Below are 25733 nucleotides of genomic sequence, written 5' to 3' on the forward strand. Positions count from 1 at the left end.
TTTTATGGACCATTACTTTGAAGATCTTTTAAAAATTGCATTATACCTTATTGCATCATTTTGACACTTTATCATATACATGGAAGTACAAAGAGATCCTTATGGAAATTCCTTTCTAAATTGATAAATTACCTTGCAACAATGATAGTATTTCTTAGGTTCCTATATCTTCCACATTATTCCCAACATGACAGTTGAAAATACAGAAAAGATAAATTTGAGATTATTTTCTTTAATGGTAATTATAGGATCCCAATAAGTTGAAAGCCTGAATTGTGGATTCATTAAACTGTAAAAGTTATAATAGTATTTACCCCCTTTAAGCAGAGAAAGATATGATATTGCTTTCCTGGCAAGAGTAAAGTTCATTAAAAAGGGGGCGTGGCTAGGTGGTGTAGTGGATAAAGCACCAGCCCTAGAGTCAGGAGTACCTGGGTTCAAATCCAGTCTCAGACACTTAATAATTTCCTAGCTATGTGACCTTAGCAAGCCACTTAACCCCGTTTGCCTTGCAAAAACCTTTTAAAAAGAGCAAAGTTCATGATGTGAAAGTTTCTGTCAATAAAGTTATGATAATAATAATAACCAGGAGTTACTCTCAATGAATAAGGTAAATGATGTTAATGTAAGTCAAAAGAAACTCAAACCAATCCTGATGTGGTAGCAGCATGTCAGCAGTAAGTTGGGGAGACTCAAAAATATCAGCCAATCCCTACTAATACACTTTGCAGACAACTCCTTTCTTTATCTGTTTTCTATAAATAGCATAAGAATTTTGAGGTAGTCTTATTGTGAATATTCTACTTTGATTATTAAGCTTCTTACATAATCAATGTGGAGCTCATGCCTCATTTCTTTAATATATAGATATTAGACTGAATTCTCTATGTGATGAAACCTTGGAAATTCTACACATATTCTCCCAAGAATTTTTTTTCAAATCAATAGAAGTATCGTTCATTGTAACAGTATTAAATTTTTTTTAAAAAACAAAACATTTCTTTAAATTGAGCTTTTCAAGCTCCCTGTATGAATTAGATTTTCTCTTTAACAGTAAAATTTATGAATTTTAATAGATTAATTCTTGTTAATAAAATGGTAAAGGCTGCTCCTAGTTATCTAATGTAATTTTGTAAATAAATGCTCTGTTTAATTATAGAAATATATATATATATATCATATATATATATGTTTCCTTTTTGATCCAGAAAAAATGAGTGTCAAAGTAGCATATATAAATATATATATATATATAATACAGAGATGCATGCATAAATATGTAAGTATGTTTGTAGTTGTGCATATACACATACATATGTGCATATGCATGTGAATACAATGATGTTCATTCTAAAGATAAAATGGAAAACTATAAATATCTATGCATTACATGTATATACACAAACATAGATATAATTTCATAACTTATACTTATTTGGATCTATATAGTTTGCATTTATACATACTTGTATATCTCATAAGCATTTATATATACATATATGTTATATAATACATATATATATTAATAAAAATATCAGAAAATTGTTACATAGCCCAATATATGTATATATATGCATATATAACAATCTTCTGAGATTTAAAATACTTTTGTTTAGAAAGAATTTTTAAATGCACTTTCAAACCAGAATCTTTCCTTCAAGTTCACCCCTTGGATTTAATTTGACCTGAACTAATTTTTAAGAACAGCATTCTCTTATGTAACTAGTATCATGACTTTTATGGAAGGGACATCAGAGGCTATATAGTCTGATCCTCTATTTTTTAGATGAAGTTTCCAAAACTCATCCAGAGAGGTTATGCAATTTCCCCAAGGTAATACATGTAGTGTCCTAGGTGTGATTTTACTTCTGCTTATCAAAATTCTGACCATTGACTAATATTTGCATTAAGAATTATGCTTTAGAAAAAATTATCTATGATTCTTTGCTGTCACAATTTTTAATTTTTCCCTAACAAATGTATTCATAAGAACTCTTTTTTAAATTGTCTAAATTAATTTTAAGCTAACATGATGAAGTAGGAATTATAAGAAAACACTAAATCTGCAAATTATATTGGGAAGAATGCCAGATGAGGAATCTAAGAACTAGGTTGAAGTCAATGCTCCAATTAGTAATTCTGGTGTTGCTTCATGTTTCAGTTTCTTAATTCTCTAAAATTAAGCGTTTTTCCTCAAAGTTTTTTCCCCAACAACAGGTAATTGTATCCTGTACATTATAATATTTCTAATTTTGTAAGGAGTTATGAAAGACAGAATGCTGGACCAGGAACTAAAAAGACTAGGGTTCAAATTTGATCTCAGACACTTACTAGATGTGGGATTCTGGGAAAGTCAATTAATCAGTATCTAATTTCCTTCATCTATAGAATGGGTAATAATAATAATAATAGCACTTACCTCTCTGAGTTGAAGCTAAAACTATATAATTTTGCGAAGCATTTTGCAAACCTTAAAATGATATATGACCTCTAACTTCCTATCACTGAGTACCTGGGTTCAAATCCAGCCTCAAACACTTAATAATTAATTACCTAGCTCTGTGTCCTTGGGCAAGCCACTTAAACCCATTTGCCTTGAAAAAACCTAAAAAAAAACTATAACTATAGAGAATATGATCATGATTTTTACCCTATTTCCGTTTTTTCTTAAGATTTACATAAATGAGATTAGATGAAAATTAAATGTTTTAAAATGGTTACATTTGAAAGTATCCAAAATTCATTATTTAATGTTATTATCATAATTAAAATTGACAGACTTTAGTAATCTATTCTAATCTAAAAAATGCAGCATTTCCTCAGATATTTGAAAGAAGATATATATAATATATATTATATATATATATAGCCATTGTCATGAATTTGAAACTAGAATCCCCATTTACTACTGATGTGATATTGAATATATTTATAAAAGCTTAAATTCTAGTAATCTCAATTTTCTTAATCATAATAATATTTCCTATATCCATTCCATAAAGGTCACATGGGAAGTACACAACCAAGCAGAGCAATTTGTAGAAATTGAAGAGTTTGGTTAGAAAACTCTAAGCCAAAGAAACTTGGGAGGTGTCAATAGCTTTTTTTTTTCTGTCATCCTTCCAATCAGAAGGGAGAAGCAACTGAGGGTACCAAGAATATGTTGAATATCAAAACTGGATCAATCTCCATGATAATGAGATGTTTTTGGATCTATTTGGATAAAGTTATTTAAATTGGTGTGGAGAGGACAATATAAGAGTTATTTATTTCTACTTGTAACCACAGGCATAATAGTTGAATTATGTCTATCCCTTCCCCACCTCCACACCTCCACGATATAGATTTCTATATATTGTCTATTTATTCTTCTGATAGTTCTGGGCAACAGGCATTGCAAAAAGGTTGCAAAGAGTGTGTGAGTGTGTGAGTGGAGGCTAAGGGGTGTCTTGGGGGAAGTAGAATGGGACTGCTTTATTTAAATTGATCCAGGTGCAAACATCATAGATTGTGATGTGTCAGTTAAATAATCTGAATAGTGACTACTCATTTCTTTGCCATGAATTGTTGCAATTTTATGTAAACTGAAGAAAATTATTCATGGGAACATCATGTCCCTGAATGCTTTTTATGAAGAGAGATGAAAAATTGTTAATAACTTTGAACATTGTCTATAGAAGTACTTGTTAAAATTTTATATATATATATATATATGTAAATATATATTATCAATATGTAAAGAGAGACAGAGAGAAGTAAAAATAGAGACACAGTGATGTAGACAGTGATACAAAGAGAGACAGAAAGATAATGACAAAAGAGACTCCAAGGCATTTGGGGCAAGTAAAAGTGGAAATGTGAAAAGGAAGTGAATTACTTTGCATCTTATTTTTTTTCATGTGACACAACCTTCTCTTTAGTCTTTCCATGGATTGCTGAGGGATTATTAAAATGGAGGCACAGATGAACATTTCTTTAGTACTTGGAGCTGTGCGATTACATCAAAATTTCTGGTTGTATGTCATAATCATATCATAATATCATAATCAAGTTAACAGTTTTCCCATCATACTCTAGTGGAATATTCTGTCACACAACTTGAGGTGGTATCTTAACTTACTGTGAACTAATTCACAAACTATTTTTAATTATTTAAAATTATGTTATTATTTAAAACATTATGTTATGATTTAAAAGATTATTATCATTAATAATATTTATTAGTTTATTATAAAATAATCTTTGGCCCTTCAGAATTACATGATACATACTTTTTTCCCTACCAGATATTGAATTTGAGGTTTCTAGTTGCACTGATATATAAGAAAGTCCAACATTGTTTAGTATTTGGTCTTTTGACTGACTAGAAGAGAAAAGAAACAAATAAAAAACATGTTTTGTGTGACCAATAAGCAATACTAAATTAACATAAACAAATTAGCAGTTTTCCCATCATACTCAAGAGGGATATTCTGTAATTCCTTTTAGATTGCCCAATTGAGTAACTCCCACTCCTTAAAGAAAATTCTTTGCATCGCATGAGATGACATTTGTAGTAAGGTAACTACAGTTTGAGGAGGATGAGATGCAATTTATTTCTAATAATAGTATTCTCTTCCCTTTCCTAATATTCTACTTCAATATTTTAAAGTCATTATTCATACGCTTTTTTGAATAATCACTTTTCCATATCACTTCACCATTCTCATAATTGTTACTGAAAAGTTCAACCAAAGTTTCACTAAAAAAAGATTGAAAAAATATGGAAATACAGAGAAGTGAGAATTTCTCACACAGGAATACCTCCTTTTGGGGGCAGCTAGGTTGTACAGTGGATAGAGCACCAGCCCTGGAGTCAGGAGTACCTGAGTTCAAATGCAGCCTCAGACACTTAATAATTACTTACCTGTGTGGCCTTGTAAAAACCTAAGAAAAGGAATACCTCTTTCTTTAACACCTTAATTATACTCTTTTCTTTTTTGTACTTCCATTTATTTTATTTTTCCTCAATTACATGCAAAAACAAATTCCAGCACTCACTTTTAAACCTTGAGTTCCAAGTACTCCATCCTCCTCCCACCCAGTCTCCATCATTGAGAAAGCAAAGTATTTAATATGGTTTAAAAATGTGTTGTCAAGAAAGGCATTACCACAATAGTCATGTTGTAAACATACCCCCCAAAACAAAGAAACCTCAAGAAAAATAAAATGAAAAAAGTTTTCTTTAATCTCTATTTGTACACCATCAGTTCTGTCTTGAAATGGATAGCATTCTTTACAGTAAGTCCTTCTGAGTTTTCTGAGTTCTCTTGGATCATAGCAATTCTGAGAAAATGTAAGTCATTCACAATAGATCATTCTACATTATTGCTGTTACTTTGTATATAGTTCCTGTTGGATCATATACCTTTCTTGAGACAAAATATCTTCATCTAAATTATTCATTTTTCTTTCTTTTTTTAAATCATGCTTTAACTTTTATTCTTGCCATTTCCTCTATGCCCTTCCTTCTCCTAAAACTGCTCAAAAAATCCAAACACAAAAAATACTTCCCCATTAGTTGCTTAATAAATGTCACCTTCATCTGTCTTTCCATCTCTTTAGCACTTCACCCCATTATTTTTATACACTTGAAGATTCCTCTTGGATCTCTCTTCATTCTACTTGAACTTTTCTTTCTTCATCTATTACCTTGATTAAATTAATATAGTCTTTTGTTCATATGTTTCCTGACAATATTTTAACTTTATCTCATTTTTCTAAAATTCTCTCTCTCTCAATGTATCTATGTGTCTGTCTGTATCTCTTTCTGTCTAGTTCTATGTCTTTCACAGAACACACATACATTCTTCTCTGTTAGTGAGAATGCAATTTTTATTCCCTTTTTTTAAAGATAGGTTTTAATTATTTCTTTGGAAAATTTCTTCAATGAAATCCTAGTGATACTCTCCAGGTTACAGAAAAGGAAGCAGAAATTCATGCTCCTTAAGCATCCCAATTATATTGTAAAAGTCCTGAAAATAATTGTTTCATATTTCATAACAGTGTGTGATCAGTAACTATTTGGAACCTCTGAGCCCCTATTTTCTTACCTTTAAATTGGCAATAATAGTAGAACCTACTCTTATAAGGAATTAGTGATTTAACACATATGAAACTCTTTTTAAAATTTAAAACAAAACATAAAAGAAATAAGCAAATAAAAACAAAACAAAAGTTTTGGACTTCCAGAGGCAGAGCCAAGATGACAGAACCAATTTAAGAAGCTTCCAGAGATTTTCCTGAAATAACTTCAAATGAAACTTCTAAACAGAACCTAAAGTGAAAGAACCCACAATAAAACAGAATGAAGCAATGCTTCAACTCAAGATATTTTGGGAAAAAAAAACTTCTAGGAAGAACTGGGAAGCCAGCATAAAGCTCTTAGCCACAGTATAACTCAAGTTCCAGCTCAGCAGGCATTAGGCCAGAAGTGAGGGTCCCAACCCCAGAGCAGAAGACAAAGTTTGAGCATGGGAATTCTGGTGCAAAAGGTGAACTGAGTTTCCCTGTTTTCTATGATAATTTCCTTCAAGATATTGTAGTAATTTACATTTTCCTCTATTTTTGTAATATTTTGGTTGTGTTTAATGGAATCTTGATAGTCATATACCTATACACACATATAGTACATATGTATTTGTGTAAGTCTGTATATCTGTAATTGTGAATCTCTTGAGTTATAAGTATGTTTCTTGGGGATAGCTAGGTGGCACAGGGGATAGAGCATCGGCCTTGGAGTCAGGAGGAACTGAGTTCAAACTCAGCCTCAGACACTTAATAATTACCTGGCTGTGTGACCTTGGGCAAGTTAATTAATCTTGCCAAATAAAAGTATATTTCTTAGATTATAAGTATGTTAGCATTAAAATCTCATTTAATGACTTAAGAAAGAGTAAGCTTGTGGGGAAAGACCCAGACTGAGCAAACATAAAATTTGCACAATATGTAAGCTTTCTTTTATAGGAAGGAAAAAGAAAACTGGAAAAATAATTACACCAAAGAGTTGTGAAAATTTGAAGAAAATAATTCTTTTAAAATTGAACAAATGGGAAAATAAATCAATTCCTTTGAAAGTAAAATTGAACAACTCAGCATAGAAAAACACTTTATTCAAAAGTAAAATTAAGCTACAGGAAAAGGAAAGCAACTCATCCAAAAATAAAAATAATCAACTGAAAAAGGAAAGAAATTTATCTAAAAGTAAAATAAATTAAATGAAAGGGAAGCAGAGAAGCTAACTGAAGAAAACAAAACCCTGAAAATTAGAATGGGTTAAATGGAAACTAATGTTTCCTTGAGACACCAAGATTTCATCAAACAAAAACAAAAAGACTGAAAAAAATAGAAGAAAATGTAAATTACCACATAGAAAAAATAACCAACCTGTAAAATAGATCTGGAAGAGATAATTTATGAATTATTTGTCTACCAGAAAGCCCCAATCAAACAGAAGCCTGGACAAAAATCTTGCAGAAAATTATCATAGAAAACTGAAGAAAACAAGAAGATAAGGATGCTCATTATCACCAATATTATTCAATATTGTATTAGAAACATTAGCTTTAGCTATAAGAGAAGAAAAAGAAACTGAAGGAATTAGAATAGAAAATGAGAAAACAAAACTCATATTCTTTAAAGAGCACATACTTAGAGAATCTTAGAAAATAAACCAAAACTACATGAAATAACAACTTTAGCAAAGTAGCAGGACATAAAAATAAACCCCCTTAAAATCATCAACATTTCTATATATTTACCATTAAAGCCCTACAGCAAGAGAGAAAGAAAAATTTCACTTTAAAATAATGGCAGACAACATAAATAACTTGAGAATCTGCCTCCCAAGACAGCTCCAGAAACCATATGAATCCAATTGTAAAGCACTTATCACCCAAATAAAGTCAAATCTAAACCACTGGAAAAATGTTAATTGCTCATGTGTAGGCCAAACTGATAGAATTTTTAAAAAAATCAATTCTAGTGGCAGCTAGGTGCCACAGTGGATAGAACAGACCCTGGAGTCAGGAGTACCTGAGTTCAAATTCAGCCTCAGACACTTAATAATTACCTAGCTGTGTGGCCTTGGGAAAGCCACTTAACCCCATTGCCTTGCAAAAAAAATCAGTTCTACCCAAATTAAATTACTTATTCATTGCCATATGAAACTATTAAAAAATACTTTACAGAGCTAGGAAAAAATTAAAAAAAATATCTGAAAGAACAAAAGGTCAAGAATATCAAATGAACCAAAGAAAAAAAATTGAAAGGAAGGTGGCCTAGCTGTACGAGATCTAAAATTATATTATAAGCCATCAGTCAAAACCATCTGGTACTGGCTAAGAAATAGAGATGTGGATCAGTGGAATGGATTAGTTACAAAATACTGTAATAATCTACTATTGGATAAATTCAAAGACTCTGGCAAAAATTGCTATAAAAACTGGAAAGTAGTATGCCAAAAATTAGGTATAAATCAGTATTTCACACTCTATATTAAGATAAGGTCAAAATGGGTATAGTATTTCGACATATATGATGATATTCTAAACCAATTGGGAGAGCAGGTAATAGTCTCTCTGCCAGATCTCTGGAGATGGGAAAAGTCTGTGACCAAACAAGAAATAGAGAACGTTAAATTTCCAAAAGAGGTAATTTCAACTACATTAAATTTTTTAACAGTTTTTTGCAAAAATAAAACCAGTGTACCAAATTTGAAGTATATCAGAAAGTTGGGAAACAATTTTGACAGCTAGTGTTTATATTTAAGACCTCATTTCTAAAATATAGGGGGAAATCAGTTGATCTTATAAAAATGCAAGTCATTCCCCAAATGATAAATGATAAAGGATATGAAAAGGCAGTTTTCTGACGAAGACATTAAGCTATCTATAGTCACATTAAAATGTTCCAAATTATTATTGATTAAAGAAACTCTGAGGTATTACCTTACATCTCTGAGTCTGGCTAAACTGATAAAAAAAAAGAAAATGCTCATTGTTTCTGAAGATGTGGGAAAATTGGGACATTAATGCCAGTTGGTGTAGTTTAGAACTGATCCAATCATTCAGAAGAAAAACTTGGAATCAATCAGACCATTTTGGAATGTAATTTAGGAGTATACCCAAAGAACAATAAAATTGTGCATAACATTTGATGCAGTAATGCTACTTTTAGTCTGTATGCCAAAGAGATTATAAAAAAGGGGAAAAAGACTCACATGTACAAAGAGGCCATTTTTAAAGCAGTTATTTTTATGTTGATAAAAATGGAAATTGAAGGTATGCCCATCAATTAGGGAATGACAAAAGAAATTATGGTTTGTGAATGTTATGCAGTACTTGTCCTTTAAGGAATCATGAGTGATTGGACTTTAGAAAAGCTTGAAAAGATTTGCATGCACAGATGTTCAATGAAGTGAGCAGAACCAGAATATTATACACATTAACAGCAACATTATGAGATGATCAACTGTGACGGACACAACACCACTCTCAGCAGTTCAGTGATCAAGAACAATCCTGAGAAATCTATTATGGAAAATGCCATTCGCATCCAGGGGAAAAAAATCTAAGCAGTCAGAATATAGAGCAAAACATCCTATGCTCACTTTTAAAACTTCTGTTATAGTGTTTCTTTCTTTCTCATATTTCTTCCCCTTAATTATAATTCTTCCTTCACTAATATGGAAACATATATGGAAACATATTAAACATGGTTGTACAAGTACAACCTGTATCAGACTGTTCCCTGCTATGGCAAGGGGAAAGGAAAGGGAGAATGGCAGAAAAATTCAGAAATCAAAAACTTACCAAAGAATGATTGTTGAAAACTATATTTGCATGTAATTGGAAAAAAATAAAATAAAAGCTTTTCTTAAAAAAAAAGCTATGTTGATCAGGATGGCATTGTTATTATTATTATTACTATAAGGATGAAAGTTCACTTCTCTTTAGTATAATGGTATTTCTGTATTGAGATGAAAACACTTGCTGATGTGTATTCTAGATGAAAGTTGAATAATAGTTTATATATAAATAGTTGAAATTTAAAGACTATATACTCTGATTTCTGTTGTCACTTGTTTTTGAGAAAGATGAAGAGAAAAAAGATGGAAAGAAAGTGGTAAAGGAAAAAAGAAGATAGAAAATATTTCTCTGTTTTATACCGTGGTGGGTTCAGAAGTGAAGAAGAAGAATCTTAAAAAAAATGTTCCAAGTTGGAGATGTCTTAAATAATCTATAATTTTTAAAATGATTGTTCTGAATATATTATAATTGTATATAATCTGAAGATATTACATAAAACAAAAAAAAAAGATGGATACTACAGTTGATGTTGAAATCAAGTCTAACTGAGAATAGGAACAACAATAACAATTTGAGTTATAGTAGAGTAGTACAACTATACTGACTCAATACCTGAGATGTTATGCATAGATAGATATCAGTGCAGCACATCATGGTCTGCTGGTAGCATGTAATCCTAAAATATAAGCTTACAGTCGTGGAACTTGGGGTGTTTATTTACCTAATTGATAGGTAGTATATGTTATTTGGTAAATGTGATATAGGAATGTAAGTATAATGCTATATAAATCTTTGCTTTTCAAGCAAAAAAAAATTTTGCTTTATGCTATTTGAATATTATTAGTGCTTGATTTATTAATGGACAGTACATGGATTTGAAGTTTATGAACTACTTTTGTTAGTAGAAATAATCATCCACAAGGGTTACCTCTAGAACCCTGAGAATAGAAGGTATTGCAGCTATGCTCTCTCTAGGGAAACTCCAATTTCCCATGACAAAGGCAAATCAAGGAGAATTGAGACAGAAAAACAAAAGTTGTTAGTACTTCTGGGAGACTGGGAAGTGGTTATACCATCTATTACATTATGACCATTATTACTATTCAGAAATCATCATCATTAATTATAATATTCCACAATCTTTGTATTTCTTACAAATAAATTCAGTCATTCCTATTATTCTATTAAAACTCGTAATTTGTAATAAAATATAATACAAACTTAACATTTTATAGATTAATAATGAAAAAGATCTACCTGTTTGCTAACAAAACCTATCCCATTTTCCAAATACAAAATTGAAATTCCTTCCCAATTTTATCATCTTATGTTGATATAGAATTATAAAAAGATAATTTAAAATACCTAGTTACTCAAGGGAAGAGTTGCCTAATATTTCTCATGTCATTAGTAAACAATAAATATCATTAATTTGACTTCCTTTCAAAAACAACTAATATTATTTAACTATGCAGTTCTCAAATAATTCTGTGATTAAATTGTTCAGGGTGATAAGGTGAAGGAATGCTTGGGAAATCTCTTCATATTTCAGGTTCTTAGGGAAAATGAGCTATTTATAAAGTAAAAATGGAGAATGTTTAGATGAAGGTTAATGAAATGGAAAAAAATATCAGTTTTGTTAATAAAGTCACCTGGATAAGTCACCTACATATAAAGAGGAAACAGATGAGTTTGGAAATATAAATTAACATAAAGACGTGATATAGCAATGATGGAACACACACATGTACATGTATAAAAGGTTCAAGTGACTTTTAATTTCTTAATTTAGTATTGTAGTTATTTTATCCTTCAAAAGAGAGAGAAACAAATGAGCTAAAATTTTGTTAGACATTACACACATTAATAAAGGAAAATTTGTTACTAGGAAGTAAATGATTAGAAACTTAGGAGGAAGTGAATATTTCCTCATAGAGTTTGTGACAGAGGAGAGGAAATTATATGCAGTCTGGCAGGCAATGCACATTTAAGAATGTAAATTTTATACAGAATTTCATTTCTGAGTATAAAGAAAAGTAAAAATAAATTGGAAGAACAAAAAAAAGCTAAAATTTGTCCAAAGGATACATGTGGAATTTACTGACTAATTTAGATTTTAACAAAGAGAAATTCACCTATGATAAAAGCAGGATAAAGAATTAGAGGATGACTATACGAATATAAAAAAAAGGCCTGTTCAAATTATACTCGGGAAGATCTGAATTTGGTAAGAAAAAAATATCATCAAAAATGATTGTTTATGATATTGTCTTTGTTTTGTTTGTTTGTTAGAGGAGAAAAAAGGGAATCAAATAAGGGGAAGATTTTAGTTTAAATGAGAATAGTGATAACTGACAAGAAAGAAGTCATAGGTACTTAATTCTTTTTTTTTGTTTGTTTCTATTTTCTCTTCCAAGGATAATGAACTTTTATAGGAAATGAAAAAAAAATAATACTGAGTTATCTAAGATAATAAAAGATATTGTAGTACTGACTACTATTAATGGATTGTAGTCATTTGGTTCAAAGGAAATACATTTGATATAAAAAAATGGACAGATATGATTGCTGAAATAATGCATTTTTAAATAACATACCATAATTTTGATATATGTATCAATACTTTGGATAAAAACATAAAGGCATGCTAAAAAAGTTTGTAGATCTCACAGAACCAGGAGGTTTATAACTCACACAATAGATAATAAAGTAAATATGTCCAAGAAATTTAATAGGCTTTAGCCCTAGAATTAAATTAATAAATTTAACATGGACAATGGTAAAGCCTTGTACTTAAGTCCCTCAAAAAATCAATTTCAAAATTACTAGAAATCATGGAAGAGAGGGATGTTAATTTGGCATTGACAAGGGGACTTGAAATTTAATATGGGTCAGCAATATATGCCAGTTAAATTGAAGGGGAAGAGGAAACTTATCTAGGACTACAATAAGAGAGAGACAACTTCTCGAAATGCAGATGAACAAAATAATTATCCTCTGCTTTTGTTGGACTTCATCTGGAATTTTGCATTTAATTTAGAACTCCATGAATTAACAAAAATGTTGATAAGCTGGAGAGTATCCAGAAGGAGACAATTCATAAAATTAAGGGACTTGGATATATATTATTTGAGAATTAAAGGAAATGGGAGTGCCCAAAAAGGCAAGATCTTGGTGAGCATATGTTGGGGAATGATTGCTTTGTTCAAATGTTGAAAGGACTCTTATTTGAAGGAGAAATTAGGCTTGTTTTATTTGATCTCATAAGAGAAGACAGAAACAATTTTTGGAAGTCATTTCAGTCATAAAGAATAATCTTCCAAAAGCAGAGCTATAAAAACTATAATAGGATTACTTAAGAAATTGTGGGTTCTCCTACTTAGGATCTATCAACAATTGAATATACTACAATATTCAAAAGACATATGTCTTAGGTTTGGATTAGATGACCATTGAGGCCATTGAACCCTCAAATTCTATGATTCTATAATTCTGATTTGCTTCATTTAGGAGATTTTCTTCAATAAAGAAAATGAGAATTCATCCATTTCTATGTGTCCTGTGTGGATGATTCTTATCCATATAATGCTAGAATTTCAACAAAGTGGATTCAGTCAATTTTCTCAAAGTTTGATTTCTTCTGAAATCATGATTAAAATAATGGAGTAATGCCTTATAATATGCTTCAAAGCATGAAATATTTAACATAATTTGAATCTCCCTTTTCTTGTAAGAAAATTTTAAGTTTACAACCATATTTGTAATGATTCTTAATATGACAATCACCTTCTATGCTATATTTGAGCAGAGAATATAAAAGGATGACATTTGAATAGATGAATAGAGGTCACATTCAACCTTCCTTCAAAAGTATGATTCCTTTTCAAATTCATCCAGATGACCATCCAGCCTCTGGTCAGAAAAAGAAATAGTAGCTTGGTAATCACTGCTTTTTAAGTTGGTTTGTTTCATTGTTAGGAAAATTTCATTATTTTTAATTCTTCTAATATATCAAATCATAATCTATCATTTTCTAAGTTATTCAGGTTCTCCTCATTCCTATTCCTGAAATGATATCAAATGAATCAACCCTATTTTAAAAAGAAAGTTCTCAAAATATTTTGCTATCATTTTTCATACATCTCTTATTCAGATTAAATATTCAAAATTTTAAGTATTTCTCTTATATCATTGTTTCAAAAGTCCTCCATTTTTATTATTGACTTTGGGACACTAATTTGTCAATATCATCCTTATAATTCAGAACATACTTTCACCCTGAGATGGAATTTGATTAATAGAGATCTATGGGACTACTTCTTTTCTTGAAGTGGATGAACAATTAATAGAGCTTTGAGGGTAGCATTAGCTGGTGTTAGTAATATTGAGGTTTGTGGGCAACTGAAATCCCCTCAACCTTTTCATATAAATCCCTTTAAAATTAAATGTTTTCTATTAATCAACAATAATTACATATCATTTCTTAAACAGCTCCCTATTATTCTCTTTTTAATGCACAAATATCTCCCAAGAAAACTGTCAAATTTCTTGATGAAAAAAACATAGATTGTTACTGATAATAAATATATTTAAATGATAGCAGTCATTCCCCAACCTATGCTCACTCACATGCTCACCAAGATCTTGTCATTTTGAGCACTCCCAGTCCCTTTAACTAATTCTCAAATTATATATATATATAAATATATATATATATATATCCAAATCCCTTAACTATCTATAATGTCCCCTTAATGTATCAGTTTATTAATTTATGCAAAATAATTAAAAGTCAAATTAACTTGTATGGAACTTATACCAACTATTATTGGATCACTTTTTTGTACACTAAATTATCAAAAAGCATGTCATCTAGGCTCATAGGAAAAGAGATTTTGAAACTTTATAGGTCATTTAGTCAAACTTCTCATGTAAAAGAGATAAAACTGAAACCAAATGTTTATATGACTAAACCAGTTATGTTGGTTATTTGATATTGGGTTTGAAATCCTTGACTCTAAATTCAAAACTGTTCCTACTATGCCACATTGCCTCTCAAATCTAAAAATCATTTTGAAAATTTTGTAAGAGAGAATAACATACTGTTTTCCCAATTACTCCAAACTTTAATTTGATATAGTTGCTAGGACCCAACTTCTCCCCTTCCCCTTTGAAGGATCAGTTCTATATCTACCTATCCCCATGCTTTGAAATCATTAAAAATGATTCTCAAAGATGACACTATATTTACACCTTCAGATTCTTTCTGAATCACAAAATAGTATTGTTTAAGTCAAGATACAAACAAGTCAGTGGCTTATTTTTATCCAACCTATTATCTTGGGCCTCAAACTTCTATTTGTAATATTTATTCTACTATGGCTATTTGGAAGATCATATTTCTTTATTAAAGAAAAAAAAGATAAGGATACCAGTTGAGAACAGTGATGTTTTATCTAAACAGCACATGACATCAGTTTGTTTTTTTCACATCTGGCAATCAATATTCCTTTTTATGTAGTCTTGGTTTTGGTTTAAGTTTGTTTTTTTGAATTTTTTGACAATTCTGAACAGGCTTCAGTAATTATGATGTTATTATTGGATTTTTGTATTCACCTACTGTTATAAGCTATCCTTGTAGACTTTGCATGGGAGAGTGAGAGGTCAGCTCTTCAGGAAATTACCTGTAAAATTTCAATGTTTCTTTTAGAAGTTTCTCTTCTTCCCCTTAACGCTAAAGATACAAAGAATGTCTTAAATGATAAATCTTATGGTCTTTTCTCAATCTTCATTCTTCTCGACTTCTCTCTAGCTTTTAACATTGCTAATTACCTTCTCATTGATAACTCTCCTCCCTCCTTTGCTGCCCCTTTGTCCAGATCATATATGGTAACCATAGGTGTTTACCAAGACTCTTTCCTGTATCTTTTTCCCCCTCTATTCTATTTCAGTTGGTGATTTCATCAGCTCTAAGGGATTCGATTAACAGCTCTATGCTGTTAATTCTCAGTCCAATTCATCCAGCCTGTCTGCTCTCCTAACCTCCCGACTTTCATCTTCACCTGACAATTGGATATTTCAAACTGAATGTCCAGTAGACATCTTAAACTCAACATGCCTAAAACTAAACTCATATTCTTTCCCACAATATCTTTACCCTCCTGAGCCTCACCATCCTTCTGGTCATCCAAGCTCAAAATATAGGTTTCTTGTTCAACACCCCTCTGTCACCTACCTAGATTGTTACCATGACTCATAAAATTTACATTCCTTAATGTACATCTCTTTTTCTAACACTGTAAACATACTGTACCCTCTTTTCCTCAGATGCAATTCTCAAAATAGTATTGAAAAAAAGCAATTCAAGTCTCTCCTCATTCTAGTCCAATATAAACTAATCTGTCAAATTAATCTTCTAAAAGTTCATATGACCTTGTTCTTCCCTTTACTTCCACAATTGTAAAATGTCCCATTATTGGTAATCAGAAAAATCTGGGTCTCAATAGGTATCCTATAATGACTGCCTCCACATACAAGTTTATATTCTCTTTTTACTAATTGAAACTCTATTAGGAATTACTTTGAGCAGATTAGCAGATGCTATTGCCCAAACTGATTAGTTTATTCAACAAAATCAAAATATCTATTACCAGATAATTAGAAAGTTTTTGTTTTGGTTTAGTTTTTATGAAACTCCTAACGTAACCATAATTTTCATTTATTTGCTGTTGTTGGTAAACACTAATTTATTGGAAAATCAAAGTTTTTTTCTGATGTTTCACTTTATAAGGAATTGAACTCTGACATGACATAATTAAATCCCTCTGAGGGCTAGTTTTTTAAATGTTTAAAGAAACTTTTTTCATATTTTCTTATCTAGAAGTCTACTTTCCTTTCTTGTAATTGTCATCCAAATTTTCTCCTCTGTTTTTAATATCAGATTTCATGCACAAGTTTTACTTTCTACTCTATAAGTAATTTATAGTTTTACTTTTAATTTTTTCATTTTCATCAATTTATTCTATTTTATTATAATGTTCCAAATCTGAATCCTCTGTACTTTGTTTTGCTGACTAGATTATTAATACCTGCTCAAATCAAAGGTACATTTGCAAGATCAATTGAGTTGGATGCAATTTAAAGAAAAGAATTTTAAAGCTTAAAGTAATAAAAACCCTCTGTAAAATATTGAATTATACTGAATTAGAATACATTTCCTTAAAAAAGAGCAGGTCCCCTTCAATGGAGTTCTTTAATCTAGGAGTGAATGATCAATTGAAGTGTGTTGTCTTGGGAATTATAGAGATGACCTTCAAAGTCTCTACCATACCTGAAATTTTGACATTCTGATCATTAAAAAAAACTTTTAATATACTACCAGAGTGGTTTAGTAACAATAACTATGCAAATAAAGCTAACAAAGTCTCTTCAAAATTACTAAAATAATTCATGCTATCTTGGAAGAGTCAATTTCATTTATTTAACAATCAAAATGAAGTAGGGGAAAAATTGGACAGGGAAGTCTTTTAGTTATTAATCTGTACTCCTGCTACTGACCATAAATTCTTCCTACCCCATCCAATTGTCCAAGGTAGGAGAGGTCAATGAACTTTTAGTAAAATACTTTGGCTCTCTCTGGCAAGAGCTCCCAGTAAATCCTTGCCCTCAGGTTCTGCAAATGAGGTCAGAGAACTTTTAGTAAAGTACTTTGCTGCTCTCTGGCAAAAGACAGCAAACCCCTATAAATAAAATAATTGATTCTTACCTTAGCCTGAAAGCATTAAGTCTTTGATCTACTAACCCTCATCAGCATACATCTCTACCTCATCTCAGCATTCTGATCTGCAGCCCCCAACTTTTTAAAAGCTTAGCTCACTCTTTTGAACTGCTCCTTTGTTTTTGGAGGTTAGCCTGCTCTGGAGGACCATCATCTCCCACCTCTATTATTCTTCTTTACTACTTATCTCCTGCTGTTCATCCTCCTACTTTAGAGGACCCTGCGAGCATCATGCCCCCAGATTTCCTCCCCTTTGTCTTTATTTATTGCTTATACATTGTAGTTCCTCTGCCTTTAAAGGATAACCCTCTCTGGGGGAGAAACATTCCCCCCACCCTGTTACCCTTTCTTACTATTCATGGTGGCTGGACTTTCTTTGAAAGGCAGCCTGCTCTTGGCGGGGGGGGGGGGGGGTCATCCCCCAAACTCTCTAACCCCTTTGCCCTTCTCTAATACTTTGTTTACTACCTGTGCTTAAGCTGCTGGTCTTGCTAGGGGGTCAGCCTATTCAGGACAGTATGATACCCTGACTCTCCCACCATCTTTCTACTTCTACTGAAACTCATTAGCTTCCTGTTTGTTCAAAGAACTTAATATTTGAACCTTTTGTAGTAACTTGTTGGTCATCTATAGGTCTACATGGGAAGGGAACAGAATTAACAGTTTGTGAAAAGAGCCACACGGTGGAAAGACAAATGTGGAATATCTGGATAGAATCCTAGATAGGGTATAAAATTTTGCAATTGTATATTTTGTGAACATTTATCCTTTCTCTTTTCTCACTCTTCTCTCTAAAGATATATTGTGTTTATAAATGGAAATCCAAAGCTGTTCTTCAACTTGTAGCCTTGGAAAAATGTCTGAAATATCAAGAATTTAAATTGTTTACTCCAGTCAAATAGATAGCATCTGTCAGAGATAGGTCTGAGTCTCTTCCCAACTCCAAAGCCATTCCTTTAGATTCTGTGTTAGTAATTTACTAAATAGTGAATGAAATGACTTCAAAATTGATTGTAATCCACCAAAAAGGAGAATTGAAGGGTGAGGAAATTGGTAACATCCCCCTTTCCCTATATTGGCTGATCACATGGGAATTGTCCTGAACAAAACCACTATTTCTTAACACTCTTCCATGGTTATCATTTGTTCCATTATGCAGCTTTCAAATGTTCCCCTTTCTGAACCAAGTACTGTAGCCTCAGTTATTAAAAAAATGTCTCCACAGGACTCCCACAGCAACAACCCTGCAAGAAAGATACCTTGCCAATCCCTTCACTCTTGTGGTTATTATTAATTAAATGGTTTTCTCATTTCTAAATTTCCTGTCATAATACAATAGTCTAAAGGTTTTTGAACAGATCTATAGAAATAATCTAGTACAAGAAGAAAGTGCTTTTATTGATAATTTTATTCAGATTCGTTATCTTAACTAGTTAGTCAAAAAGCATCTATTAAGTACAGGATATATATTCTAAATCTTTAGATACAAAGGAAACAAAATAAAAAATTATATCACCTGTAAGTTCAAAATCTACTTTTTGGTTATTATCTATATATTTTTTCTTTCAAATATTGCATCTATTTTACATGTCTTACATTCTATTGAAAAAAGAAGAATGAAAAATGAGGCCTTGTTTCCATGATAAATTGTAATGCACTATGTTTGGGATTCACCTGTTTGTGAATTATTTTGTGTGAGTCTACATCCAAAGATCTCAAAGTTTCTATTCTGCTAATCCAAATGAATTTAAAGTTTTCCAAATCACTCATTGAGCAATAAAAAACTTCACTTTGTCCATCTTCAATTTCTATTGCTATCTGCTAATTGTTATAAGGAATCTATGACATATATTATTTTAAGCTAAATATGTTTTAACACACTAAAATAATTTCTTGCTCTATAGAATTATACAAGCAAAAAATGATGATCCAGAAATGACCCTATAGTTAGGAGTTCAAGAATGTGTTTTAATAAAAAGTGCTTATTTTTGTTAAAAAGTTATGTTATTAGACTATGTCCCTGTAATCAATCATTGGTCTAGGCATGGTACCTATAAATGTCCATATTCCTTTGTGGGATTTGTGTTTGTGTGCATGTGTTTTAATGGAATAGTACCAAAGCTGTCAATATATGTCTCCTAATGTCTGTCCTTCATTCTCAAAGAAGATCATGACATTAGGGAGGTGATGCCATGAGAAGCACAAGAACTGGATTTGAGTGAGGAGGTGCTGTGTTAAGTCACCAGTCTCACTTTCTTCTTCCTCAGAGTTATCTGGGTCCAGTGGCAAGATAGGAATCAGTATGATTGGGATGGGGATGTGAGGTTATTGGGGTCAAGTGACTTGCCCAAAGTCACACAGCCAAGAAGTGTCTGAGGCCAGATTAAAATTCCCATTTTCCTGATTCCAAGGCCAATGTTCTATTCACTGTGCCACCTAGCTTCCGTTATTCCAAATAGGAAGACATCATCATTCCTAAGAGAAAATTTGTTCCCTATTGAAAACTAGGTAACTAATGATAGTCTCAAGCATATTCACAAGCCATGAAATCATGCCATTTACAGATAAGGATCAGAGATAAGCAAACCTTGGATCAGATTTTATAGACTAGAATGACAGGTCCTTTGCTTAAATTGTAAAGAAACAGAAACAATGACCATGCAGAAGAGGGGAAGATAAGTGAAGGACAGTCACGTGAAAACTTGACATGATGAAGAATTTTTTTTCTCACTAGTGTATTTGAACATTTTTTGGTAAATAAAAAATTGCAAAAAAAAAATTTAATAATTTAATACATTAGTTTGTTCAGTCCCATTATTCTTGAATTATAAGTAGTCTTCCCTTGATTCAATGTATTTTGAAAGGGAACGATTTATGAAACAAATTTGAGTATCAAAAAAATCTACCTGTTGATAGATTTTCAATTTGAGGTGGATATAAAGAAGAAATATTATGAGGTATGAAAAGTAATTGTTTAGCCAGGAAATGAGATCCATTATATTTAGGGTAATTGTCATTGTTGATACCACTTTTTTTAAAGGGCAGATTATTGATATTCAATCATGGAAGGAAAAAGTAGAATGAGAATCTTTAAAGAAACTTCCTATCCTTTATTTAAATTCTCTCTCTCTCTCTCTCTCTCTCTCTCTCTCTCTCTCTCTCTCTCTCAATCTCTCTCTCTCCCTCTCCCTCCCTCCCTCTCCCCCCTCTCTCTCCCATTCTCTATTCTTCCCATCATTTCTCCCCCTTCCTTCCTCTATGATTTATAATTAACAAATTATTTAAACACTTTAGAAAATGACAGCAAGAAAATAAGTTCACTATTAAAAATGGTCATTAAAACAATATTAAGGTGCAATTCAATTCAATAATAGTATATTTGGGCAAGGTTAAAAAAGATTAAAAAAGAATATCCTGTTTTCCATCAATTCATAATCTATTTGGACTGGAGAACTGGGTATATTCTTTTTATAAAAATAAATGTGGACTGTGTAAGGTTCTTAATGGTTAAAGAAGGGATTCAAAGTTGTTGCTGGTTCTTTTTTTACTTTTGTTGTGCTTTGTATAGTTTTTTAATTGAAAAGGAAATTTCCCTTTCTGTGTGTATGTGTGTATGTGTGTATGTTGAGGAGGGAGGATAAATGAAATTTGTTTTTTTAATGCAGACTTTGACAACAGAATTGTCTTAAAATGAGAGAAGAATATCAAGAGGCAGGGATAAATGATGATAATGCTTCAGGCATAATTGTTTTCGTATCAGTATGACTATACAGACCTTGTCATGGGTCATAATGAGTTTTGGGAAATCTAGGAGTCTTATTTGACAGGAGAATGAGAGTGGGAAGAATATTTGAAAAAAGAAAATTGTTTCAAGGTTCATTATGCACATGAGAAGGTGAATTTGAGCCAGATTATTGATAGCTTTAAAAGTCAGGTTAAGGAATGTATATTTTATTCATTTATACAAAAGACAGTAGTATACTAAATCAGTCAATGAAGGCTTTAGAATGATCTAGTGACATAATTAGGCAAGTATGTTAAGAATTTTATTTTGAAGAGTTAACAACAAAAATTGAAATATAGAGACAGTAGGCATGGAAAGAAGTTAGGAGAAACCATGAAAAATGAACTGAAAGTTAAGAGAACTGAATTTCAGATTTAAGAAAACTAGGAAAAGATAGAACATGAAGAAGAATTATATTGAAAGAAACAGAAAACTCAGAGAGTCAAAAACAAAGAACTGTAATAGCCCTTATGGGTCCTTTGGCAAAATTCCCTATCAGGAGACTGAAAACTAGAGAATTTGAGTAATTTGCATACCCTCACAGAGATTGCAATTGGCAAAAGTAGTATTTAAATATTTATCTTTTTACTTCAAATTAAGCAGTTACTACTACACTGAGTCTTCTACAGACTAATATAATAATATTAAATTTATTAATAAAATAACATTCTCTTCTACTACACTTGCACAAATGGAGCACAGGCCCTTATTACTTCATACCTGTATGTTTACAATGGCCTAGTGGGTCTCACTGCCTCAAATTTCTCCCCACTTTAATCCATCTTCCATTTAACCAGACATGCAGGTTGATCTTACATCTTCTTCCCTCCCCTACATTTACCCTTCAACACAATGGATGTTCAAAGGACAGGATACTTCATCTCCATCAATAATGATATAGTAAGAAAGAAAATGGTTCTGAAAATTCCCAAACACAACTGGAATGCTACATCATAACCTTTTATATTAGGAAATGTTCAATATCTATATCTATCTATATATATATATATATATATTTATATATATATATGAGAAAAATTAACATGCTTCAGTGACCTCATTGAAAATTTAGAAATTTGAGTAAGTGATCTATTCATCAAAAATATATTTGATGAAATATGGTAAAATAAACTAGCATGTATATAGCACTTACATTGTGCTCAGTGCTTTAGAAATATTATTTTATCCTCAGTTTGATCCTAGGAGGTAGGTTTTTATTATCTCCATTTAAGAGATGAGGAAATGACAACAAAATCAACATTGATAGAGCACTCCTTATGCAATAGTCCCTGCGGTAAAGGATTTACAAACATTTCAATTCCTCTTCACAATTTGGAGGTAGGTATTACTCTCAATTCCTAGTTGAAAAAGCTGAGGGAAACAAAGTTCAAGTGACTTATCCAAGGTCACACAGTTGCTACATGTCTAAGGTCAAATTTGAACTCAGGTCCTCCTGAGTCCATGCCCAATGTTGTATCCACTGTGTGAACACGTTGCCCTATTATCTCAAAAGCTTGAGAACAATTTACCAGGTAAAATAGATGATTGAAGCAGAAGGGATACAAATAATATGCAAATATATGTTTATAATTATATATAATATATCCCATAAGGATTAACTTTGTTTCATATATATATATATGTATATATATATATATATATATATATAAAATACATGCATTTATGTATGTGTATATATTTAAAGGCATAGAATTTGGAAAGTTTATTACCTTAGAAAATTTTGCTTATTTTACTTTTCCAAGTTAATTTGCAGAAGACTGCATTGATCTTCAGACATAACATTTCATCTCCTGTTTTCATTGCTTTCCTCAGTTTTTACTGTTTGTCAGAAATGTCCCACATCTTAGACTCATTATCTTCCTTTAAAGTTTAGACGAAGTATCACTCTACATATGAAATCAAGAGTCGGGGCGGCCGCATTGTCCGGCCCCGAGCCTCACCCCGCTGCCCGGCACATCTCCGAACCCTGTCCATGATGCCTCCGGACCTGCCCCGGCGCCTACCTGCCCCGGCGTCTACCTGCCCCGGCCCCGCTCCCTCCTCGTCAGCCCTCACAGTCACCTGCTCCCTCGGCTGCGAAACAGCTGCTTTTGTGCCCGGAGTGGTCCAAGTCTCACACCACTTCATTTGTTCCTTCACTCATTCCTTCCTTCCTTCACCCATTCATTCCTTCATTCCCTCATTGCTTCTGCCTTGCCCCCTTCCTTTGATTCTCAGACTGACTCCACTGGTTCCTTTCATGCATTCATTCATCGTTGGGATTTCCATAGATGTTAATGCCTTTCCAAAAAACAAAACAAAACAAAAGAAAAACTGATTTGTTTCTTTTTTTAAAAAATTAATTATTTTAAACATTTTTTTAACTTTTATATTTGTAACCTTAAAACCTAGCATTGTGTTTGATGCATAACTTGCACTTAATAAGTGCTCGTTGATCTATTAATTGGCTAATTGATAATCTCTCGTAAGAGGAATCCACTACCCCCTGAGGTAGTCCATTCTATCCATTCCTATCTTGGCTAGGTCAAATTAGGATACCTTCCCTCATTTCAAGATTGTAGCTACCTTTATATAATATCCACCTTGATTTCCTACTTTATTGTTTGTAACTAATTCTTGAAGACAGAAATAAACATCTCATCCTCCAAAACTACATTTTTGGCAATATATTCCTATTTTCTTCAGTTCATATAGGTATTAAATGATTTTATATCCTTTTTCATCTGATTTCAACCCTCTGGAATTTATTCTGTTCACATATACTTAGTTTTTTGAACATTAATAATTAAAATTCAACTTCTTGGAAAGAGCAGATTTCACTATGTACCTACTATTGCTGCCCTCTACTTCAACTCTAAGCTTCCCAATTCTGTACTACCTTTCTTGGCTCATTAGAATGAGAGTAGTTTAATGGTGGGAACTAGCTTTCTGCTTGCTTATATCCCCAATGCTTAGCATGGTTCCTGATTTGGTCAAGGAAACAATTTTATAATGCCTACTACATGATAGATGCTTGACTACATGCTTTACAAATGTCTCATTTAATCCTAAGGGAACTCTGAAGGATATAGGCCCTTATTATCCCCACTAGATAGTTGAGGAAATTCAGTCAAATAAAACTTAAATGATTTCTCCAGTCATTCAGTAGATTTTGTCTGAATATAAATTTAAATTCAAATCTTTCTGATTCAAAACCTAAAAATACAACCACTATACTTCTAATATATGATAATTAAATATTATCTTATTGGTTTATTGAATGTAAGGAAATTCTATTCTACCATTTCTTTAAGTATAAAAATAGTTTATATTTTTATTAATAATGGGATAATTGGCATTCACTTAAATTTCAAAAACTGGTTGTTTATACATTTTTAAGTCATAGACAAGATATTCCTTGAGAGGAAGAACTTTGGGTTATGAAAACTATGTTTCTCTTCATTCAATACTATATTAGTAGATGCTTTTAAAAAATTAGTTGAAATAGCTACCCACAAAATTATTCTACATTTTCAAAATAGATTACGACTTGTTTCATTTTGACCATGTGATTATCTTAATGCTTAAAATGAGTAAATTAAACATGTTGTTACCCAGTTCCTTGTAGGATGCAAATAAATGTAACCAAAGAATCCACATTCACAGTTAACTCAGTTTTCTTAAATAAAATTATCTTAATGAGTATATTTAAATTTTTCCATGTATGTATTATAGCAGTATAAAAGTATGATATTTTTTACTCTTTTTCCTTTTTTTTTAAAGTAATTTTTATTTTATTCTTTCTCAGTTACATGTAAATAATCTTACATTCATTTCTTAAAATTTGAATTAAATATTTGCTCTTATTCCCTTACCCTCTGCCTCCTTGAAAAGGGAAGCAATGTAATGTAGATCATACATGTGTAGTTTTACAAAACTTTTATATGTCATGTTACAAAAGATAATGAAGACAAAATAAGGCCAAGAATCATAAAGAATATATATGCATATCCATATATATATATATATATATATATATATAAAATAAAGTATGTATGTTTCAATCTGTATTCAGACTCCATAAATTCATTCTCTGGATGTGGAGACCATTTTTCATCCCAAATTCTTCAGAATTGTCTTGAATCATTTTACTGTTGGGAAAAGCTAAGTCATTCACAGATGCTCATCATAAAAATTTTCATTACTATGTTCATTGTTGTCCTAGTTCTGATCACTTCACTTTGCATCAATACATGTAAATATTCCCAGATTTCTTTGAAACCATCATGCTTGTCATTTATGAGTCACAATCACAAAATTTCCC

The 25733-nt window shown here is 31.5% G+C and overlaps 1 protein-coding gene across 1 annotated transcript in view; it reads left to right on the plus strand.

Moving 5' to 3' along the window:
- CSMD1 (CUB and Sushi multiple domains 1) overlaps window positions 1-25733 on the plus strand; it is a 2413561-nt gene that overhangs the window by 598511 nt on the left and 1789317 nt on the right. The gene's annotated exons all lie outside the window — the stretch shown is intronic.

Source organism: Macrotis lagotis, chromosome 1 (genome assembly GCF_037893015.1).
Source record: "Macrotis lagotis isolate mMagLag1 chromosome 1, bilby.v1.9.chrom.fasta, whole genome shotgun sequence".
NCBI lineage: Eukaryota > Metazoa > Chordata > Mammalia > Peramelemorphia > Peramelidae > Macrotis > Macrotis lagotis.